General features: G+C 44.5%; 1 protein-coding gene across 4 annotated transcripts in view; it reads left to right on the plus strand.

Moving 5' to 3' along the window:
• Window positions 1-22125, plus strand: part of BCLAF3 (BCLAF1 and THRAP3 family member 3) — a 69304-nt gene continuing 47179 nt past the window's right edge. For 3 of the 4 annotated variants that reach the window (XM_005281577.3, XM_005281579.5, XM_042844657.2), the window contains exon 1: window positions 1-194. The gene's annotated coding sequence lies outside the window, so the exon portion shown is untranslated. Of the gene's footprint in view, window positions 195-21589; window positions 22020-22125 lie in introns of those variants that run through there. The other variant, XM_065579659.1, reaches the window with a different exon arrangement.

Below are 22125 nucleotides of genomic sequence, written 5' to 3' on the forward strand. Positions count from 1 at the left end.
AGGTCCCCCGAGCGCGGGCAGAGGCTTCAGCGGGCGGCACGGAGCCTGCTCAGCCCCTGGGCGCATGCGCCCTGCCAGCCGAGCCGAGCAGCAGCCGCCTAGTCCAAGGGGGCAGCGGTTTGTCACGTTACGCCGGGGCCCAGCTCTCTCCGCGGGGGCGGCGGGCCCCGAAGCGGCGTTGGCGGCGGCACAGGGTGAGTGTCCCCGCGCGCCCGGCGGGAGGGGGCCGCGCCGGGCTGGGGCCTCCCGCTGGCGGGTCAGGAGGTGGGTGTGTCCCCGGCCGGGCCTCGCTCCCCATGGCGGGGCGGGGGCACCTGCTGCGGCCGGGCCCGGGGCTCGCTGGGGGCAGGACCCGGCGTGACTCGGGGGCGGCCGCGGGGACATGGCGAGGCGCGGGGCCTGCTCGGCTGCCTGCAGCCCCGGGGGCGAGCTCCCGAGCGGAGCCTCACCTGGGGACAGCGCTGGGAGGAAAACTAAAGCTCCCGCCCCTGGCCTGAGCCCCCAGCCAGAGCCCCGCGCGGCCTGGGCATTGGGCTGGCTGCGCTTTGAGTTCTCCCAGGGCCGCCCATCCTCCCCTCCCCCCGGCATGTACAAAACGCCTAAGACCAACACAGGTGGCTGAGCAATGCTCCCTTCCCCTCGCTGACCTTTCTTCTGCCCCTTCCACTCCAGCTGATTCTTCCCCGCCAGGGTACTAGCCTGGCTTCAGGTCAGGGGCCAGGGCTACCGACAAACAAATGTTTCCCGCTTGATATTTCATGTGAAACCTTGTCCTCTCGTCGTGTAGTAAAACCAAATAAAATATGTATTGGTATGGCAAATTGCATAAGATTAAAATACTAATCAAGCTAACAGCCTCCCCCCCCCCCCCAAAAAAAAAAAAAAACTCATTCTAAACTGCCCTGTAAATCTGGAGAGGAGAGGAGTTGTAGACTCAGCAAAAGATCAATAGAGACTTGGGCTGTGCTAATCTGGAGAAACTCATTTATGGTGATAGGTATAAGCCCCCTAAAATAGATGATATCTTGCATACATTATGATTTGACCAGGTTTGTTAGGGTTAAGGCGAGCATAGGACAAGAATTATGAGGTTATAATATCATGAGGTTACTCAAACAACAAGGAGTCTGGTGGCACCTTAAAGACTAACAGATTTATTTGGGCATAAGCTTTCGTGAGTAAAAACCTCACTTCTTCGGATGGTGAGGTTTTTACTCACGAAAGCTTATGCCCAAATAAATCTGTTAGTCTTTAAGGTGCCACCAGACTCCTTGTTGTTTTTGTAGATACAGACTAACACGGCTACCCCCTGATACATGAGGTTACTCATATTTATTGATCCATTAAATTCATTTTTTTCTGTGAACTCTGTTGCATCACCTATACAGCATTGAGTTTATTGCTATTATTTTGCTTTGAATTGAACAAGATATGTCCAGACCCTCCCTGCCCCAAGAAATTTTGGATTTTTGAACACAAACTTGCACAGCTTAACTGAAGGTGTGTATTAGGGCTGCCAAGCAGTTAAATAAATTAATTGTGCGATTAAATAATACAATACTATTTATTTTAAATATTTTTGGATGTTTACTACATTTTCAAATATATTAATTTCAGTTATAACACAGAATACAAAGTGTACAGTGCTCACTTTATATTTATTTTTGATCATTAATATTTGCACAGTAAAAAACAAATGTATTTTTCAAATCACCTCATACAAGTAATGTAGTGCAATCTCTTTATCATGAAAGTTGAACTTACATATGTAGAATCATGTAAAAACAACAACTGCATTCAAAAATAAAATGTAAAATTTTAGAGCCTACAAGTTCACTCAGTCCTATTTCTTGGTCAGCCAATCACTCAGATAAACAAGATTGGTTACAATTTGCAGGAGATAATGCTGCCAGCTTGTTGTTTACAGTGTTACGGACTTGTTTACAGGCATTCTCATGGCACTGTTGTAGCTGGCCTTGCAAGATATTTACATGCCAGATGCAAGATTCATATGTCCCTTCATGCTTCAACCATCATTTCAGAGGACATGTTTCCATGCTGATGATGGGGTCTGCTTGATAGCAATCCAAAGCAGTGTGGACTGACGCATATTTATTTTCATCATCTGAGTCAGATGCCACCAGCAGAAGATTGATATTCTCTTTTGGTGGTTCGGGTACTGTAGTTTCTGCATCAGAGCATTGCTCTTTTAAGACTTCTGAAAGCATGCTCCACACCCCGTCCCTCTCAGATTTTGGAAGGCACTTCAGATTCTTAAACCTTGGGTCGAGTGCTGTAGCTATCCTTAGAAATCTCACATTGGTACCTTCTTTGCGTTTTGTCAGATCTGCAGTGAAAGTGTTCTTAAAACGAAAATGTGCTTGTTCATCATCCGAGACGGCTATAACATGAAATATATGCAGAATGCAGGTAAAACAGAGCAGGAGACATACAATTCTCCCCCCAAGGAGTATAGTCACAAATTTAATTAACGCATTATTTTTTTAACAAGCTTCATCAAAATGGAAGCATGTCCTCTGGAATGGTAGCCAAAGCATGGAAGGGCATACGAATATTTAGCATATCTGGCATTTAAATACCTTGCAATGCTGGCAACAAAAGTGCTATGTGATTGCCTGTTCTCACTTTTAGGTGACATTGTAAATAAGAAGCACGCAGCAGTATCTCCCGTTAATGTAAACAAACTTGTTTGTCTTAGCGATTGGCAGAATAAGACGTAGGACTGAGTGGTCTTGTAGGCTCTAAAGTTTTACACTGTTTTGTTTTTGAGTGCAGTTATGTAACCAAAAAAAATCTGCATTTGTAAGTTACACTTTCACGATAAAGAGATTGCACTTCAGTACTTGTATGAGGTGAATTGAAAAATACTATTTATTTTGTTTATAATTTTTACAGTGCATATATTTGTAATAAAAAAAAATATAAAGTGAGCACGTGCACTTTGTATTCTGAGTTGTAATTAAAATCAATATTGAAATGTAGAGAAACATCCAAAAATATTTAATAAATTTCAATTGGTATTCTATTGTTATAAGCATGCGATTAATTTTTTTGAGTTAATCGCATGCATTAACTGTGATTAATTGACAGCCCTAATTTATATTGATTTCATTAAACAGGTGCAAGTTTTGTGTGTAGGGACTGGTATTTTGGCTTGAGAGTTTTGTTTCTGTTTAGTGTCATTTTACAGGATTAAACGAAATCAGTATCGACATCTACACAAACTTGGACCAGTTTAAACTGAAAGCAAATATACAAAAAATAGTTGAAGTGGTACAAGCTTTTGTGTAGACAAGCCCTTACACCTTAGTCCTTGTCTAGATAAAGCAACGCTATTTTATAGAAACATCTTTTTGCCTAGCATAGACAAGGGGTAACATTTCTAAACGCATCAAAGTGAGTTAGGAGGCTAAGCGCCATTTTCAAAAGTGACTTAGGCCATGTGCACACTACAGAATTATGTCTGCATAACTTACGTTGGCATACAGCCACCAAAGTTCACTGGCTTATGTATGTGCACAGGGCTCCTTGTGTTGGCGGTGCACGTCCTCACCAGGAGTGTGTGTATTGATTGTATTGTCAGTAAGCAACTTAGTGTCTACACCGACTGTGCATCGACATAATTACATCGATTGTCACTCTAGGCAGCTCAGGAAGATGCTGTTACTAAATTAGTGTGAGGAGGCACTTACGTTGGCGGGAGCCAAAAGTGAAGACACTTCCACAGCTAGGTTGACACAAGGCAGCTTATGTCGACCTAACCCTGTGCGTAGACCAGGCCTTAGGCTCCTGAAAATCACTGAGAAAATGGGGTGTGTGCTCCTTAGTCACATCAGAGCTCTTGAAAATTTTACTCAAGTCCTAAAAAGAGAGACAAGTGAGACAAGAAGTGATGAGAGAACTAGAGAAGGGAGTCCCTATCATAATTACTTATTTTATTTATCTCTTAGCTTTGTAGGTCTCTATTCTTTCTTGAGTCTTGTGGGAGGAGGTTTGCGTAGTGCAGGGGTAGGCAACCTTTCAGAAGTGGTGTGCCGAGTCTTCATTTATTCACTTTAATTTAAGGTTTTGCGTGCCGGTAATATATTTTAACGCTTTTTTAGAAGGGGTCTCTCTCTAAGTGTATATTATATAACTAAACTATTGTTGTATGTAAAGTAAACAAGGTTTTCAAAATGTTTAAGAAGCTTCATTTAAAATTAAATTAAAATGCTGATCTTACGCCACCAGCCTGCTCAGCCCACTGGGTGGGGGGTTCAGGGCAGAGGGCTGGGTGTTGGGGGGGGGGGGACGGGACTCGTGGTCAGGGCAGAAGGCTGGGTGTGGGGGGGTTCAGGGCAGAGGGCTGGGTGTGGGGGGGGACTCGAGGTCAGGGAAGAGGGCTGGGGTGTGTGGACGTTTAGCGCACAAGACTGGGTGGGGGGGGGTTCGGGGGGGGAGAAGCTGGAAGGCAAGGATCAGAAGTTTAAATTTGATATTCAGTTGTTGCTGAACAATACATTTTTGACATCTTGAAACTTCTAATTGGATTTTCTAGAATAGTTTTAAAATATTTTCTTCTGCAAGTGCTAGTGTGGGAAGAGATCAGACAAAAGTAATTCATTTAGTTTGACACAACCTCGTAGTCCTGATGAACAACTGTCTTTACTAAATAGTGTCTGTGCTGTACTGTGCTCCTCCACATCTGCCTCCAGCAAAATAACTCTGGTATTATTGCCACTACTTTATACTTTGTGTATAATCAAGTCAACTTTCTTCATGCCTGTGATAAACTGATGCAGGATTCATTTTGGTCCAGACTTTGCTAGAAAAACCAACTCTGTCAACGGACATGCATTTTGAATGGGGGCCATCCCCCAGGTAGCTCTGTCTTGCAACATGAAGGAGATCTTTCTCCTTGGATTATTCTAAAGCAAGGTGGTGACATAGGATCCAACCTGTTTTAACTATCTATATTACAGATGGAACCATATTTCAATCATCTCAGGGGAAGGGGAAAGTATAGTAAATAAATTCTCCAGGATGACTGATTTTGTAGTGTAGATGGGCAACATAGTTAAAATGTCTGGAAGGGACCTCAAAATAATCTACTCCAGCCTCCTGGGCTGAGACAAGACCAAATAAACCTAGACCATCCCTGGCAAGTGTTTGTCTAACCTAAAAATCTCCATGGACTAGGATTTCATAACTTACCTTGGAAGCCTGTTCCAGTACTTACTTATATTTATAGTTAGAAAGTTTTTCCTCGTATCTAATCTAAATCTCCTTTGCTTCATATTAAGCCAATTGCTACTTGTCCTGCCTTCAGTGGACATGGATAATAACACTGCTCTACAGCCAAAATGCTTCTGAAATAAATGTAGTCAAACTTTACTAATTCTGGGTCACTGAGAACAAAAATGATGCTTAAAATTGTTGATTGGCTCTAGTTTTCAAGATTCGCTATTGGGTCAGCATATATGACCCTTGACTTGGGAATGGCGGAGGATAAGTGAGTTATAAAGGGAAGGGATCTCAGTTTAAACCAGAAATGGCTAAAATACATCTTTGACTGGATCTATGAATAAATCTATGACCGGGTTTGGACAGTACTTGCTTTTTAGGCAAAACAATGAATGATGCAATCTGAAGCTGGTATTGCGTCATACAGGATATGAATTGCATCATGTTATTCCTAGAAGTCATGGATGATGCAATCATAACGAAGCTTAAATCACTCTGCTGAACAAATTGCCCTATATCGGCTTTAGAAATCATACAGTGTCGTGCTCTCTTATTTGTCAGTGTTTGATTTTGCAAAGGGACACATTTCTGTTTAGCCAAAGTGAGCAGAGATGCCTCATACTTGTGTGAACAGTGCAGATAACTTCTGCTATGTTTGTGGTGAAGTGACTTTTGCATCACAAAAGCCCAGTATAACCACTATGGTTAAGAAAGCCTATCACCTTTATTTTGGCTGCAAAATTGGTGATCAGGACAAGAGGTGGGCCCCACACATATGCTGCAACGCTTGTGCAACAAATCTTCACCAGTGGTTGAACAGGAAAAGGAAATCTATGCCTTTTGCAGTGCCAATGATTTGGAGAGAGCCAACAGATGATACCAGCAATTGTTACTTCTGCATGGTGCCTCCAGTTGGGAAAGGTGTGTCAAAGAAGAAAAAGTGGACTGTGCATTATCCAAACATTCCATCAGCTATACGCCCAGTACCCCACGGAGAAGGACTGCCGGTTCCTGATGCACCAGAATCATTCTCACTTGAGTCAGACGAGGAAGAGGATGAAACTTCTGGTCCTGAATCATCAATGTCACAGGACCCACATTTTCTCCCATCCTCCTCTGAACCACACCTCATAACACAAGGTGAACTGAATGACCTTGTCAGTGATTTAGAACTACCCAAGAGTAAGGCAGAGCTGTTGGGCTCCAGACTGCAGCAGTGGAATCTCCTGGCAGGTGATGTTAGGGTTTCCATGTTCCGTGACCATCAAAAGGATCTTGTCCCATTCTTCTTCATGGAAGGTGATCTTGTAGCCTGCAACAACATCGATGGGGTGATGGCAGCCCTCAACATCGTTCACGATCCAGATGAGTGGAGACTGTTCATTGATTCATCGAAGACGAGTCTTAAAGCTGTTTTACTGCATAATGGCAATGTTTTGCCATCAATTCCAGTTGGTCATGCAGTCCATATGAAGGAAACTATGACAACATGAAACAACTTTTGAGGTGCATAAACTATGACCAACATCAGTGGCAGCTTTGTGGCGATTTGAAGGTTGTTGCTCTCTTGCTTGGTCTGCAGACTGGATACACAAAGTACTGCTGTTTTCTCTGCGAATGGGATAGTCGTGCAAGAGATTCCCACTACATCAAGAAAGATTGGCCACTCCGACAGTCATTGGAGCCTGGGAGGAAAAGTGTTCAGCATTCACCACTTGTTGAATCAAGGAAGATTCTGTTACCACCCTTACACATCAAGCTGGGTCTGATGAAGAACTTTGTCAAGGCCATTGACAAAAAAGCATTGACAAGCAGCTTTCAAGTACCTCCGTGGAAAATTTACAAGGTGAAGTGAAGCTAAGATAAAGGAAGGTGTCTTTGTTGGTCCTCAGATTTGTGAACTTCTTCGAGATGATTCATTTGACCAAAAGAAAGCCTTCCAGTTAGTGGCAATAAGTTTTCTCGGAAACAACAAGGCAGACAACTACAGGTTGTTGGTGGAAAACCTCCTCAAGGCATACAAAAGCCTTGATTGCAACATGTCACTAAAGATACATTTTTTGCACTCTCATCTAGATTTTTTCCCACCGAACTGCGGAGCAGTGAGCGACGAGCACGGCGAGCGATTTCACCAGGACATTGCAACAATGGAGAAACACTATCAGGGCAAATGGAGCCCATCAGTGCTTGCAGACTATTGCTGGACAGTGACAAGAGATGCTCCATTTAATGAATACAAGAGACAAGCCAAGAAGCGCCGAGTAGACACTGAATAGGACTAAACTATGTACATAATAGTTTTTTGCCTTTTGTTTCATAATACATTTTATTTATATAACCCTTTTGCTGATTTTTAAAGTGTTACATAAACAGGACAGGTGAAATATTATCATGTAAAGCAACCATAAATACATGAAAAGACCTAGGTATACAATTTATGATTAAAACTCTACTATCTACACAATATACATAGACATAAAATGTAAAAACTTAAATATCTTAGAAACAGTAGCCAATCAGTTGTTTTAATTGTCATATTTGAATTCAGCACATCAAAATACATAATAAATAGCACGTTTTATCTCTGAAGCAGACGACTTCTCAAAAATTGTAGACCAGTGTAATTGGTCACCTTCCTCTTTATAATAGCCCTTGAAGCCTTTGAAGACTATTATAAGTCTTTTCACAAAATTAAACATGACCAATTGTTTTAACCTTTCCTCATAGGATAATTTTCTAAACCTTTTATCATTTTTGTTGCTGTCCTCTGGACTCTGTCCAATTTGTTCATCTCTTTCTTAAAGCGTAGTGCCTAAAATGGGATACGGTACTCCAGCTGAGGTCTTCCAGTGCATTCATTTAACAGTGGGTTTGATATTTCTTCATGATGTATAAATTGGAAAAATTACCTCCTGTGTCTTGCATACATATGACACTCCTGTTAATACACCCTGGAATATTTGCCTTTTTCGCAAGTACATGACATTGTTGAGTCATTCACTTTGTTATCCACTGTAACCCCTCATATCCTTTTAGCAGTACTGTTGTCTAGACAGTTATTCCCCTGACTTGTGTGATGGGTTGTATGAACCTCACACATGATTAAAAAAAAAAAAGTTAGTCATTACAGTAGTGAAATAAACCTCCTGAAGATGAACTGAAGATACATTGTTGTCCTCCTGAGTCTGCGGACTACCTAGAATTCTAAGAGATAACTGCCTCACATCATCTTTGAAGTGTACTTACTAGGATTTCTCTGGTGCTCCTCACAGAAATGTCTAGATAATGTTTGTGGTTGATATTATAAAAGGTAGACTTGGAAAAGGCCGCCTAGATCTGTGGTGTATAACCTATGGTCTTAGTGCTTCCTCCATAAAAAACTCCATTTATCTTGGGTTTAAAATATATAATCATTATGTATGTTATTTTTAGCCCATTGATTCTTGTAAGTTTCCACTGCATTCTTTTTTGCTGCAAACATGATGCTCCACTGGCCTAGGTGATGTCACTGACTGGGTGAGTTTTCATGGAAGTCTGCTAAAATTGTAGCAGATGCCCAGTAAGCTAACTCAGATAAGACATTTCTGCTGCTTATATTTACTGAAGATCATTATCATCATGTTCCCATTATGCCTCTGGTGTTTAGGGCAGCAATGAAGCTCCTCCACCCCTGTCTGTTTCTGGCAAGTCTTTCAATGTTTCACCAGCTGTGCCCCAGGTTTTTCAGCTCGGCTTCCACAGCTCTTTGCCATGTTGTTTTCCAGCGGCCTCGTTTTCGCTTGCCTTCAGGTGTCCATCTTATTGCCACTCTGGTAATGGAATCAGCTTCCATCTGAAGCACATGACCAATCCATCTCCAACGCCTCCTGGCAATGATGGTGCTCATGTCCTCTTGGCAGCACTGTGTAAACAGGTCTTGGTTTGAGATTGTCCTGGGCCAAAAGATATGGAGGATTTTTCTGAGGCAGGTTGTATGGAACGAAGATAGTTTGGACATGTCATCCTTTCTCATTCCCTAGCATTCTGAACTGTAATGTTGAAAGTACGTTGCTCTGATAAATCTTGAGTTTAGTTTTGGTTTTGTATGTTAATGATTTCTAGACTCTATTGAGCTCCTGAAGGTGGTCCTGACTTTGATTTTGTTCTGGATGTCCTGGCTTGTTCCACTGTCCTGGCTGATGGTGCTCCCCAAGTATGTGAATGTTTCTACATTGGTGAGAACATAATCCTCTATCCCTACTGGTGATAGTGAGGCAATATTAAAGGTCATGATATCTGTCTTATTGTGGTTGATTTTCAGTCCAATTTGCTGACTGAATGCGTTGAGTTGAGTTGTTTTTTCTTATACGCCTCTACCCCAATATAACGCTGTCCTTGGGAGCCAAAAAATCTTACCGCATTATAGGTGAAACCACATTATATCGAACTTGCTTTGATCCACCGGAGTGTGCAGCCCTGCCCCCCCCCCGCCCCCCGGAGCATTGCTTTACCGTGTTATATCCGAATTCGTGTTGTATCGGGTCGTGTTATATCGGGGTAGAGGGGTATATGGTGTTGGGTATGTGATAGGAGAGCGAGATCATCTGCAAAGTCCAGGTCTTCATGGGATGAGAAGGGTGTCCATTTAGTGCCTCTTGGCATGTCTTCTGTTGTACGCTACATTACTAAAGATGTTCCCACAAATTCAAACATTGTAGAAAATTCTTTTAAATTTGTTGTAACAAACCCATTGATGCTCTGCACTTTTTTTCTTCAGCATGGTAAAGTTTATAAATCCTATAGTAGGTCTTCATCCTGCTTCTATCTTTTGGGTTGAACTCAGGCATGTGGGACAGTTTGTGTGCAATTTATGATTTCTGTATGATATTATGAACTCTGTATGTTTATGCCTGGGTGGTGATCTTAGCTATTTGCATCATACTGAATGTGGGAAGGAAAGAGGGGACTGAATAGGGTGGTCATTGAGGACCTTTAGCTGACTAGGCCTTGCCCTAGGCTAGAGGGAACCTTGTGACTGTCAGACCAACAGAAGCCAAAGGAAGCTGGTTGCAGGAGTCAAAGCAGACTCCATGATTCAGAAGAGAAGCTTGAGCTGGAGGAGTGAGGTCCAGGAGAGGGGGCCTGGAAGCCTGAACTGTTATATACCAAATGACAAAGAATGCTCAAGAGTGGTGAGGAACTGAGGCAGGGAATTGTATACAGATGTTTCTTATTTTGCACCAATTGGGGCATCTCATGTTGTCTAAAATAAAGCAGAGTGGATAAAAATTGGTGACTTTTTGAAAAACTTAACTGATTTTTTATTTTGTTTAAATTGTATTTTTTTCTTTTTAAAATATAAACCTGTTTAACATGAATCTGAATTTAATTAAAAATACATTAAGGCTTAAATTTACTGTAATCTCTGAAAGCATTTAAATAAATATTTCGAATGCATGAGCCTCTATGAAAAATGGAGTTAAAGGCAGTTCTTCTGTATAAAGAAAAAAAATTGGGAAAAAATCTAACTTTTGAAGTCAAGCATTATGAATATGGACCAATAGATCAGCCTAAGTAATTTAAGAGACTGTTTCATTTTTGAGAGACTTGGGTGAGATTAGGAATTTAAGATCTTGTTACTTTTGTTTGGCATATTTAAAATTTCCCCAGGCTGACCTGAAATCAGTTTGTTTAACTGACTACAGTTAACACCTCTGTTTAATAAAATTTTTAGTTGTGTAAGTGTGAAACATGTTTTGTTAAGAGAGATTTGTGTATCTAAAACAATTAAGGGTGTTTTGTTTAGTAAAAACAAACTTTATATGCTGTTTTGTGTGTTTAAATTCTAGTTGCCATCCTAATACAGCTTGCCACAAACCGTGAGCTAAAAGTTAATTATCTAGTAAATAAGCAATATATCATTCATCATTTTCTAACAAACTAAAAATGTACAATAAATAAGAATCTGAAAATATTAAGCTATATTATTGCTTAAATAAATGTGTATATAGGGACCCTTCTAGATAGCAAAAAGATGTACCAAATCTAGTGTAAAGGCTCTGTTTAGTTTAAATCAACATGTTTTAATGGTTATATCAACTAATGAAAATGCACCTTCTTTAGAAAATTAACTGAAGTACAAATGGAAATGTTGATTAAAATCAATTTTGTAAATCAAGGCTTTCCCCATGGTGATTTAAATCAGTACTGGGTCGCGGAATGTAAGGCACTGGGTCACAGGAGCTCTGGTCAGCACCGCCAACCGGGTCGTAAAAAGTCCCGTCGGTGGTGCTGCCCGGCTAAGGCAGGCTAGTCCCTACTTGTTTTGACACCGCACTGCACCCCAGAAGAGGCCAGGAGCAGGTCTGGCTCCTAGGCGGGTAGCCCATGGGGCTCCACACATTGCCCCCGCCCCAAGCACCGGGGTTCCTGGCCAATGGGAGCTGGGGGGGGGCAGTGCCTGGGGGAGAGAACCACATGGAGGAGCTTTTGCGCCTCCACCTAGGAGCTGGACGTGCTGCTGGCCGCGCTGCTGGCCGCTTCCGGGGCACAGTGTGGTCCGCGATGCCAGGAGAGGCAGGAAGCCTGCCTTAGCACCCCCGCTGCGCCGCTGACTGGGAGCTGCCTGAAGTAAGCCTGCGCCCTAATCCCCTGCCCCAGCCCTCCCAAACCCAGAGCCCCTTCCTGTGCCCCAAACCCCTCATCCCCGACCCCAGCCCAGAGCCTGCACTCCCAGCCCAGAGCCCTGACCTGCTCCCGCACCCCAATCCCCAGCCCTGAGTCCCCCCCAAACCTGGAGTCCTCTCCTGCACCTCAAACGCCTCATCCCTGGCCCAACTCTGCAGCCCTCACCCCTGCACCTCAACCCTCTGCCCCAGCCCTGACCCCTTCCCACCACCCCAAACCCCACTCATCCTCAGCTCCGTTGCGTCGTGGGCATCAACAATTTATTTCAACTGGGTTGCCAGAAAAAAAGTTTGAAAACCACTGAATTTTAAATCATTCCACCCTGTTGTAAAGTGATTGGTTTAGAAATTCCTCTGCAAATTCTTGTTTATCTGCTTCAACTATCACGTCACTGAAGAATTAAACTATACACCTGAGTACCCATTAGGGTGGAGTTCTGGAAAGTGTTTACTTAAGTTATTGGGCGTGTGTGTTCTGCACTGGTCTTGGGGCTAGGGTAGCTGGACCAAGAAGGGGTACCAGACAAGAGTCTGTTCCCGGGGAGTGAGCCTAGAGGCCAAAGAAAGAATGTGCCTGGAGCTCCCTCAGAGCCAGAGGAGCTTAAAAGCATATGGATCCAATCTCAGCAGCCTGGTGAGCCTCCAAAAAGGGGCAGCTACACCAGGTCTGTGAAAGCTTGTTAATTCCTGGCTCATGGATATCCCTCATCTGTTGAAAAGGCTGCCAGTTTTGTCCTCCCACCTCATTTATAAGTAGGACAGGACAGACTTCTGTGCTGCAGGTCTTAGGATCTAAAACTTTTCTACTAAAAAATAAATTTGGGGGCAGTTGAGCTTTAATGTGTCTGGATCTGTGTCAAATGGTTTGGCTGTCTTCTGGGGTTGAGCCTCTGAATTCTTGGCTTCTCTCTCTTGCTGAGGCACTGCAGGTGGTGCATGCTCTGGTATGCCCGTCATAGCCTGCTAGATACTTGTTTGGCAGGTGGTCAAATGAAAAACCTTCAATTCCTAAACCTCTTTCCAGGTAATGCATGGATAGTGAGCTCTACTGGTTTTATGGCTGGGGAAATGCCCCTTCCTCTCTTTCTCCCCATCTCCTGCCTAGCCCACAAACGAATCATCCAGACCACCTTATTAACAAGGCTAGACAAAAGCCAGGCTGGAGAGGCTATCAAGATGGCAATAAGGGACCATTGTGCCCAACTCCACAGAATACCCAACAGTCCACATATTTCATGGCCTGTTATCAAAGGCCTTAACTAGCGGCTGTTTTTCCAGTTAGATTTATCTATGTAAGTTTTTTCCATTCAAGATATATAAGGGTGGAGGTTGCTTTCCCTGGGGCAGCTCCAGTTCCCTCTTCCATCAGCCAGGTGACCACAGTTCCAATTGGTGATTCCTGAGTCTGGCCATGCTGGATAAAAATCCCCGTAAAGGAGTGTGACGTTATTGATATAACCTGGGACCATATAGATCAGTGTTGCGACCAAGGTCCTGTAGTGGCACCCAGATCTTGTATAAAGGGGGTCAAATGGGGTGTCTAAGACAAGGTTATGGTTTATGGGTTATGATTATGCTGTCTATATGTGTGTATCAATTTTGTAGTTGAAGTTGTGGGTATTGGCTCTATACTGTCTGTGTTTCAAACTTATGCTGTGCTGCTGGGTGACATCCCAGACAAACTGGTGCTAGCTCTGCCTAGTCTGCTTGATGGCCCATTAAGGACCATCAGCTATACAATGGACCCATTGAGAGAAGGCAGATACGCCTTGTAACTCAGCAAAGTATGCAGGGACGGGCCCATGTGACTCCAGGTTCCATTTTGCTGTAATTTTCCACAGTAAGAACAAAGAGGTGTTCTTACACCTGGAAAAGACTATATAAGGCTGATGCCTCATCTCCATCTGGTCTTCAATCCTGCTTCATACCTCTGGAGGAACTTTGCTACAAGCTGAAGCTTTGAACAAAGGACTGAGGACCCATCCCAGCGGGGGATGTATTCCAGAGACTTGATTTGAACCTGCAGTTTATTCTATCGCTGCTGCAAGCCTGAACCAAGAACTTTGCCATTACTGTATGTAATTGATTCCATTTAACCAATTCTAACTCTCATCTCTATCTTTTTCCTTTTATAAATAAACCTTTAGATTTTAGATTCTAAAGGATTGGCAACAGTGTGATTTGTGGGTAAGATCTGATTTGTATATTGACCTGGGTCTGGGGCTTGGTCCTATGGGATCAGGAGAACCTTTTTCCGTTACTTGGGTATTGGTTTTCATAACCATTTGTCCCCATAACGAGTGGCACTGGTGGTTATACTGGGAAACTGGAGTGTCTAAGGAGATTGCTTGTGAGACTTGCGGTTAGCCAGTGGGGTGAGACCGAAGTCCCCTTAGTCTGGCTGGTTTGGTTTGCCTTAGAGGTGGAAAAAACCCCAGCCTTGGGCTGTAACTGCCCTGTTTGAGCAATTTGTCCTGAGTTGGCACTCTCAGCTGGGTTCCGCCAGAACCGCATTGTCACAAGGAGTCAGGAATCTATGAACATACCCTCCTCCAAGACTTGCATCTGACAAGGGGATCAAAGAAGCAGCAGCCCTGTGAAGCAGACAAAAAGATTAAAATAATTGGTCAACAAAAGCTGGTCCAATAAAAGATAGTAGCTCACCCACCTTGTCTCTCTCAAATAATCCAGACACCCATCCCACTAGCTCTGCAGGAATTTCCTTAGCTCTGTGTTGTATGTTGGAATCTTTGTCTGATTCAGACAGGGTAAAAGTGCAGGAGCCTATTCCTTGCTGCCTCCCCCAAAGAATGCACATGGGAGGAGGGGAGGGAATACAAAATAACACTGGCCATTTTAAGCTCAGTCATAGATTTGTCTTTCAGACTTTTACGAAGGGTGTTATAAGGATCCCTGCACATACCTAAAGCACTACTCTCAAAAAGGCAGTCGCCAAGAAAAGCTGTCACGGGGGCTCAGACTCTTCTTTCTGAGAGGAAGGTCAGTTCTTGGATTTGAAACTTGAGGGACAAGAAAAGGAAATATAGGATGGGTTCCATCAGGAATACTTCAAGACTATTCTGAGGAGGTTTATTTCTGCATAAGACCCTTGCTTATGGCAAGTCTTCCATTTTGTAAACAAAAAACAACCCCCTCCCCACCCCCACCCCCCCCAAAAAAACAGACAGCAAAATGTCCAGAAGATATTTTTCCTCAGCTTCAAAATTAGTTCCTTATATCCCATTAAATGGTGTCCAGATTATGGCAGAATGGGAGGGCCCTGCAATACCCCAAGCTCTGTGGTACAATGGACCTCATTGGATCTCTAATTCAAAGCTTGTGGATTTGTATCCCACTATAGTTGCCAGTAGACAGACAAGTGAATTAATCTGTAAGGAAGATCTATGAGGCAGATTCAGCAACTCAAAAGGCCTCCGCAGAATCCCCCTGCTTGGCTCGAACAATCCTGATATAAACAGAATTGCTGTCTAGTTTCCTCCCAAAACTAATCAGTCTCATGTTTGCTTGGCATTCTCAGCCAGGGCAACTGCCCCCTCTCCCCTCCACCTTTTTATCCCTCCCTCCACACCTTAGTACCCAAAGAAAAGAAATGTGTTGAGTAAGCACAAATATTCTTATTCTTGCTTTCCATATTATAATTTAATTTTAAAGCTTTTTTAGCAGGGAGGGAGCTAGATGACTTAGTAATATTTTCATATATTTCCATGATTTTAGGTAACTAGTACTCTGGGTCATTGTCCACATACCCTTGGAAAATAAGCTATGAGAAATTTCTTTAATAAATTATCTATTTTTTTAACCATAATTTTCTGAATCTCACTGTCAGAAACTGATTACTTGACTTGGGTAAGTTTTAAATGTCCTATATTAAAACAAATAGGACACTTCTTTCCATGAGGCAAAAGGAGTGTCTGAGCTGGAAATTATAATAGTACCATTTATCCCAGGGCGAAAACAAGTACATGCTATCAGTCTTTCCCACGCTTCCAACATGACTGCACTGCTGATCTGGCTGAAAAGGCTTTTTCTTAGGTTTGACTTAACCATGTACATTCCACTTTTAGTTTGATTGTATTGTAATATCATGGAGTTCTGCCAGGCTTTGAGATGGCTAGGGATGAGCATTATTGTCTCTTTAGCATTACTACTTATTTTCACAAAAAGAAGAACAGGAGTACTTGTGGCACCTTAGAGACTAACAAATTTATTAGAGCATAAGCTTTCGTGGACTACAGCCCACTTCTTCGGATGCATATAGAAAAAGTACTCCTGTTCTTCTTTTTGCGGATACAGACTAACACGGCTGCTACTCTGAAACCTGTACTTATTTTCAGTGGGGAGTAAATAGAGATGCTTCTTCTTTAGATTATGTACTTTTTAAAATTAAGAATGAAATACAAAAATTTTAAGAAAGCTATGAAGGGAACACGTTTTTGGTGAAGTACACAAACTATTGTGCTTTTTCTGGATGGGCAGAGTTGGTGATTGGGAAGGAAAACAACTGAATCCTTGCAAAAATCCTTGCAGACCACATCTGTACGCAGTATTCGAGATGAGGGCGTACCATCGATTTATATAAGGGCAATAATATATTTTCAGTCTTATTCTCTATCCCCTTTTTAATGATTCCTAACATCCTGTTTGCTTTTTTGACCGCCTCTGCACACTGCGGGGACATTTTCAGAGAACTATCCACGATGACTCCAAGATCTTTTTCCTGACTTGTTGTAGCTAAATTAGCCCCCATCATATTGTGTATATATAGTTGGGGTTATTTTTTCCAATGTGCATTACTTTACTTTTATCCACATTAAATTTCATTTGCCATTTTGTTGCCCAATCACTTAGTTTTGTGAGATCTTTTTGAAGTTCTTCACAGTCTGCTTTGGACTTAACTATCTTTAGCAGTTTAGTATCATCTGCAAACTTTGACACCTCACTGTTTACCCCTTTCTCCAGATCATTTATGAATAAATTGAATAGGATCGGTCCGAGGACTGACCCTTGGGGAACACCACTAGTTACCCCTCTCCATTCTGAGAATTTACCATTTATTCCTACCCTTTGTTCCCTGTCTTTTAACCAGTTCTCAATCCATGAAAGGACCTTCCCTTTTATTCCATGGCAGCTTAATTTACATAAGAGCCTTTGGTGAGGGACCTTGTCAAAGGTTCTTTGGAAATCTAAGTACACTATGTCCACTGGATCCCCCTTGTCCACATGTTTGTTGACCCCTTCAAAGAATTCTAATAGATTAGTAAGACACGATTTCCCTTTACAGAAACCATGTTGACTATTGCTCAACAGTTTGTTTTTCCATGTGTCGGACAATTTTATTCTTAACTATTGTTTCGACTAATTTGCCCGGTACAGACGTTAGACTTACCAGTCTGTAATTGCCGGGATCACCTCTAGAGCCCTTTTTAAATATTGGTGTTACATTAGCTAACTTCCAGTCATTGGGTACAGAAGCCGATTTAAAGGACAGGTTACAAACCTTAGTTAACAGTTCTGCAACTTCACATTTGAGTTCTTTCAGAACTCTTGGGTGAATGCTATCTGGTCCCGGTGACTTGTTAATGTTAAGTTTATCAGTTAATTCCAAAACCTCCTCTCGTGACACTTCAATCCGTGACAGTTCCTCAGATTTGTCACCTACAAAAGCCAGCTCAGGTTTGGGAATCTCCCTAACATCCTCAGCCGTGAAGACTGAAGCAAAGAATCCATTTAGTTTCTCCGCAATGACTTTATCGTCTTTAAGCGCTCCTTTTGTATCTCGATCATCAAGGGGCCCCACTGGTTGTTTAGCAGGCTTCCTGCTTCTGATGTACTTAAAAAAACATTTTGTTATTACCTTTGGAGTTTTTGGCTAGCCGTTCTTCAAACACCTCTTTGGCTTTTCTTATTACATTCTTGCACTTAATTTGGCAGCGTTTATGCTCCTTTCTATTTGCCTCACTAGGATTTGACTTCCACTTTCTAAGGAAGTCTTTTTATCTCTCACTGCTTCTTTTACATGGTTGTTAAGCCATGGTGGCTCTTTTTTAGTTCTTTTACTGTGTTTCTTAATTTGGGGTATACATTGAAGTTGGGCCTCTATTATGGTGTCTTTAAAAAGCACCCATGCAGCTTGCAGGGATTTCACTTTAGTCACTGTACCTTTTAACTTCTGTTTAATTAACCCCCTCATTTTTGCATAGTTCCCCCTTTTGAAATTAAATGCCACAGTGTTGGGCTGTTGAGATGGTCTTCCCACCACAGGAATGTTGAACGCTATTGTATTATGGTCACTATTTCCAAGCGGTCCTGCTATAGTTACCTCTTGGACCAGCTCCTGCGCTCCATTCAGGACTAAATCTAGAGTTGCCTCTCCCCTTGTGGGTTCCCGTACCAGCTGCTCCATGAAGCAGTCATTTAAAGTATCGAGAAATTTTATCTCTGCATTTCGTCCTGAAGTGAAATGTTCCCAGTCAATATGGGGATAATTGAAATCCCCCACTATTATTGAGTTCTTAATTTTGATAGCCTCTCTAATTTCCCTTAGCATTTCATCATCACTATCACCGTCCTGGTCAGGTGGTCGATAATAGATCCCTAATGTTATATTCTTATTAGAGCATGAAATTTCTATCCATAGAGATTCTATGGAACATGCGGATTTGCTTAAGATTTTTACTTCATTTGATTGTACATTTTCTTTCACATATAGTGCCACTCCCCGCCCCCCCCCCCCCCGGCACGACCTGTTCTGTCCTTCCGATATATTTTGTACCCCGGAATGATTGTGTCCCATTGATTGCTCTCAGTCCACCAGGTTTCTGTGATGCCTATTATATCAATATCCTCCTTTATCACAAGGCACTCTAGTTCACCCATCTTATTATTTAGACTTCTAGCATTTGTGTACAAGCACTTTAAAAACTTATCACTGTTTATTTGTCTGCCCTTTTCTGATGTATCAGATTCTTTTTTATGTGAATGTTTATCATCTGATCTGGCCCCTACTTTATCCTCTTCCATTCTCTGCTCTTGACTATAACCTGGAGATTCTCTATCATTAGACTCTCCCCTAAGAGAAGTCTCTGTCCAAGCCACGTGCTCCTCTGCAGCAGTCGGCTTTCCCCCATCACCTAGTTTAAAAACTGCTCTACAACCTTTTTAATGTTTAGTGCAAGCAGTCTGGATCCACTTTGGTTTAGGTGGAGCCCATCCTTCCTGTATAGTCTCCCCCCATTCCAGAAGTTTCCCCAGTTCCTAATGAATGTAAACCCCTCCTCTCTACACCATCGTCTCATCCACGCATTGAGACTCTGAAGTTCTGTCTGCCTACCTGGCCCTGCGCGTGGAACTGGGAGCATTTCTGAGAATGCCACCATAGAGGTCCTGGATTTCAGTCTCTTCCCTAGCAGCCTAAATTTGGCCTCCAGGACATCTCTCCTACCCTTCCCTATGTCATTGGTACCTACATGTACCACGACCACCGGCTCCTCCCCAGCACTACACATAAGTCTGTCTAGATGCCTCGAGAGATGCGCAACCTTCGCACCAGGCAGGCAAGTCACCATACGGTTCTCCCTGTCATCACAAACCCAGCTATCTACGTTTCTAATGATCGAATCTCCCAATACTAATACCTGCCTTTTCCTAGCAACTGGAGTTCCCTCCCCTGGAGAGGTAACCTCAGTGCGAGAGGCAACCCCAGCACCGTCTGGAAGGAGGCTCCCAACTATGGGAAGTATCAGAGGGGTAGCCGTGTTAGTCTGAATCTGTAAAAAGCAACAGAGGGTCCTGTGGCACCTTTGAGACTAACAGAAGTATTGGGAGCATAAGCTTTTGTGAGTAAGAACCTCACTTCAGACTTGCATCTGAAGAAGTGAGGTTCTTACTCACGAAAGCTTATGCTCCCAATACTTCTGTTAGTCTCAAAGGTGCCACAGGACCCTCTGTAACTATGGGAAGGTTTCCCTCTGCTCCCGTTGACTGCTCTGCTTCCCTGGGCCTTTCATTCTCCTCAACAGCGCAGGGGCTGTCTGACCAGAGGTGGGACAATTCTACAGTGTCCCGGAAAGCCTCATCAACTAGGGTTACCATTCGTCCGGATTTACCCGGACATGTCCTCCTTTTGTGTGCTAAAAATAGCGTCCGGGGGGAATTTGTAAAGCACTCACAATGTCTGGGATTTCCCCCTCCCCGGGCAGAGCAGAGCGAGCGGCTGGGAGGGCTGCAGGAAAGTCCCGGGCTGGACTCCGGAGCAGCTTCCTCCTCCCACCCCCCCCTCCCTGCATTCTGAGCCGGCCGGCAGCTCCTCCTCCTGCAGCCCGCTCCGGCAACCCTGTGCAGGGCCAGGGACCGGGTTTTGTGTTGTGCAGGGGAGCTCAGCCATGTGTCCGGCTGGCACAGAGCCCAACACCCTGTTCTGAGCAGCAGGGTAAGGGGGGGCAGGAGAAGGGACAGGGAGGTTCTGGAGGGGGCAGTCAAGAAACGGGGGGGGGCTTTTGGAGGGGAGTGGAGAAAGTTTTGGGCAGTCAGGGTACAGGTAGGGGGTAGGGTCCTGGGGGGCAGTTGGGGGGGGGTCTTAGGAGGGGGCAGTTAGGGGACAAGGAACAAGGAGTCTTAGGTAGGGGGTGGGGTTCTGGAGGGCAGTTAGGAGCAGGGGTCCCAGGAGGGGGCAGTCAGGGGACAAGGAGCGGGGGGTAGGGGGCTGGGAGTTCTGGGGGGGAGCTGTCAGGGGGCAGGAGTGGGGAGAGGGATCGGAGCAGTCAGGGGACAGGGAGCAGAGGGGTTTAGATGGGTTGGGAGTTCTGGGGGGGCTGTCAGGGGGCAGGAGTGTGGAGAGGGATCGGAGCAGTCAGGAGACAGGGAGCAGAGGGGTTTAGATGGGTTGGGAGTTCTGGGGGGGGCTGTCAGGGGGTGGGGAGTGGTTGGATGGGGCGTGGGAGTCCCAGGGGTCTGTCTGGGGGTGGGGGTGTGGATAAGGGTTGGGGCAGTCAGGGGACAAGAGGCAAGGAGGCTTAGATAGGGAGTGGAGTCCCGGGGGGCAGTTAGGGGCAGGGGTCCCAGGAGGGGGCAGTCAGGGGACAAGGAACGGGGGGAGGGTTGGGGGTTCTGGGGGGGCGGGAAGTGGGAGGGGCAGGGGCGGGGCTAGGGCGGGGCTCCTCCCGTCCTCTTTTTTGCTTGTTGAAATATGGTAACCCTACATCAACATACCTCTCTGCCTCCCTTAGCTCCTCCAGTTCCGCCACCCTTGCCTCCAGAGTCCGTATGTGGTCTCTGAGGGCCAGGAGCTCCTTGCACCGAATGCGCACATATGCCACCCGCCCACAGGGTAGGTAATCATACATGCTACACTCAGTGCAATAAACTGGATAGCCCCCACTCTGCAGCTGGGTTTCTGCCTGCATTTTCTCCTAGTTAATGAAGGGGTTGTTTAAAGCAAGAAGTTTTGAATGTAGTTTGGGCTATAGGTTTTAAGGGGAATAAAGGGTATAAGATAGAACCGGCAAGGGACCCACGCTCCCTTCCTAACTCCCTTGCAAAACTCCGTTAGCAGCCCCTGGTCGCAAAAGCTCCCTGGTCGCTTGTGCGCTGCTTTATAAAGCCCTGGCCTGGGTGAATGCCCCGCCCACTGATTAAGGCTCAGCCAATTACCAGAGGCTTCTAGCCTTCAGACCTTCCTTTGAAGCTCACAGCTTCCAACTGCCAGCAGGGCCGGCTTTAGGCCGATTCCCCTGAATTGGGCCCCGCCCCTAAGAGGGCCCCACGCAGATCGGGCAGTGTCCCTGCCTGAAGCAAAGCTCCGTGGCTCTCCCGGAAGCAGCAGCTGTTGCTGCTAGGCAACGAGAGACGCTGGCCGGCAGGGGCCTGAGGCAGAGGCAGCAGCGGCTGTTGCAGGTCAGGAGGGGGGAGGGGAGGAGAAGGCACATGTGCTTTGCAGCCTTCCCCTCCCCTCCCCCCATGTGCTTTGCAGCCTTCCCCTCCCCTCCCCCCAGCACTCACCTGGAGGAGACACCTGGGGGCTTCGGTCTGGTGGGAGACAGGAATCTCGGCAGTGGACCTCACTCACCTTAGCAGCTGCTGGGGCTTCGGTCGGTGAGTGTTTGACCCTGTGATTCCCCATAGGTGTGTAATATTGGGTTGGTTTTGTGGTTTTCGGTGGTGTTGCTGTTTCAGGGTGAGTTTGTGCCTGCCTGTGTCT

Source organism: Chrysemys picta, chromosome 1 (assembly GCF_011386835.1).
Source record: "Chrysemys picta bellii isolate R12L10 chromosome 1, ASM1138683v2, whole genome shotgun sequence".
NCBI lineage: Eukaryota > Metazoa > Chordata > Testudines > Emydidae > Chrysemys > Chrysemys picta.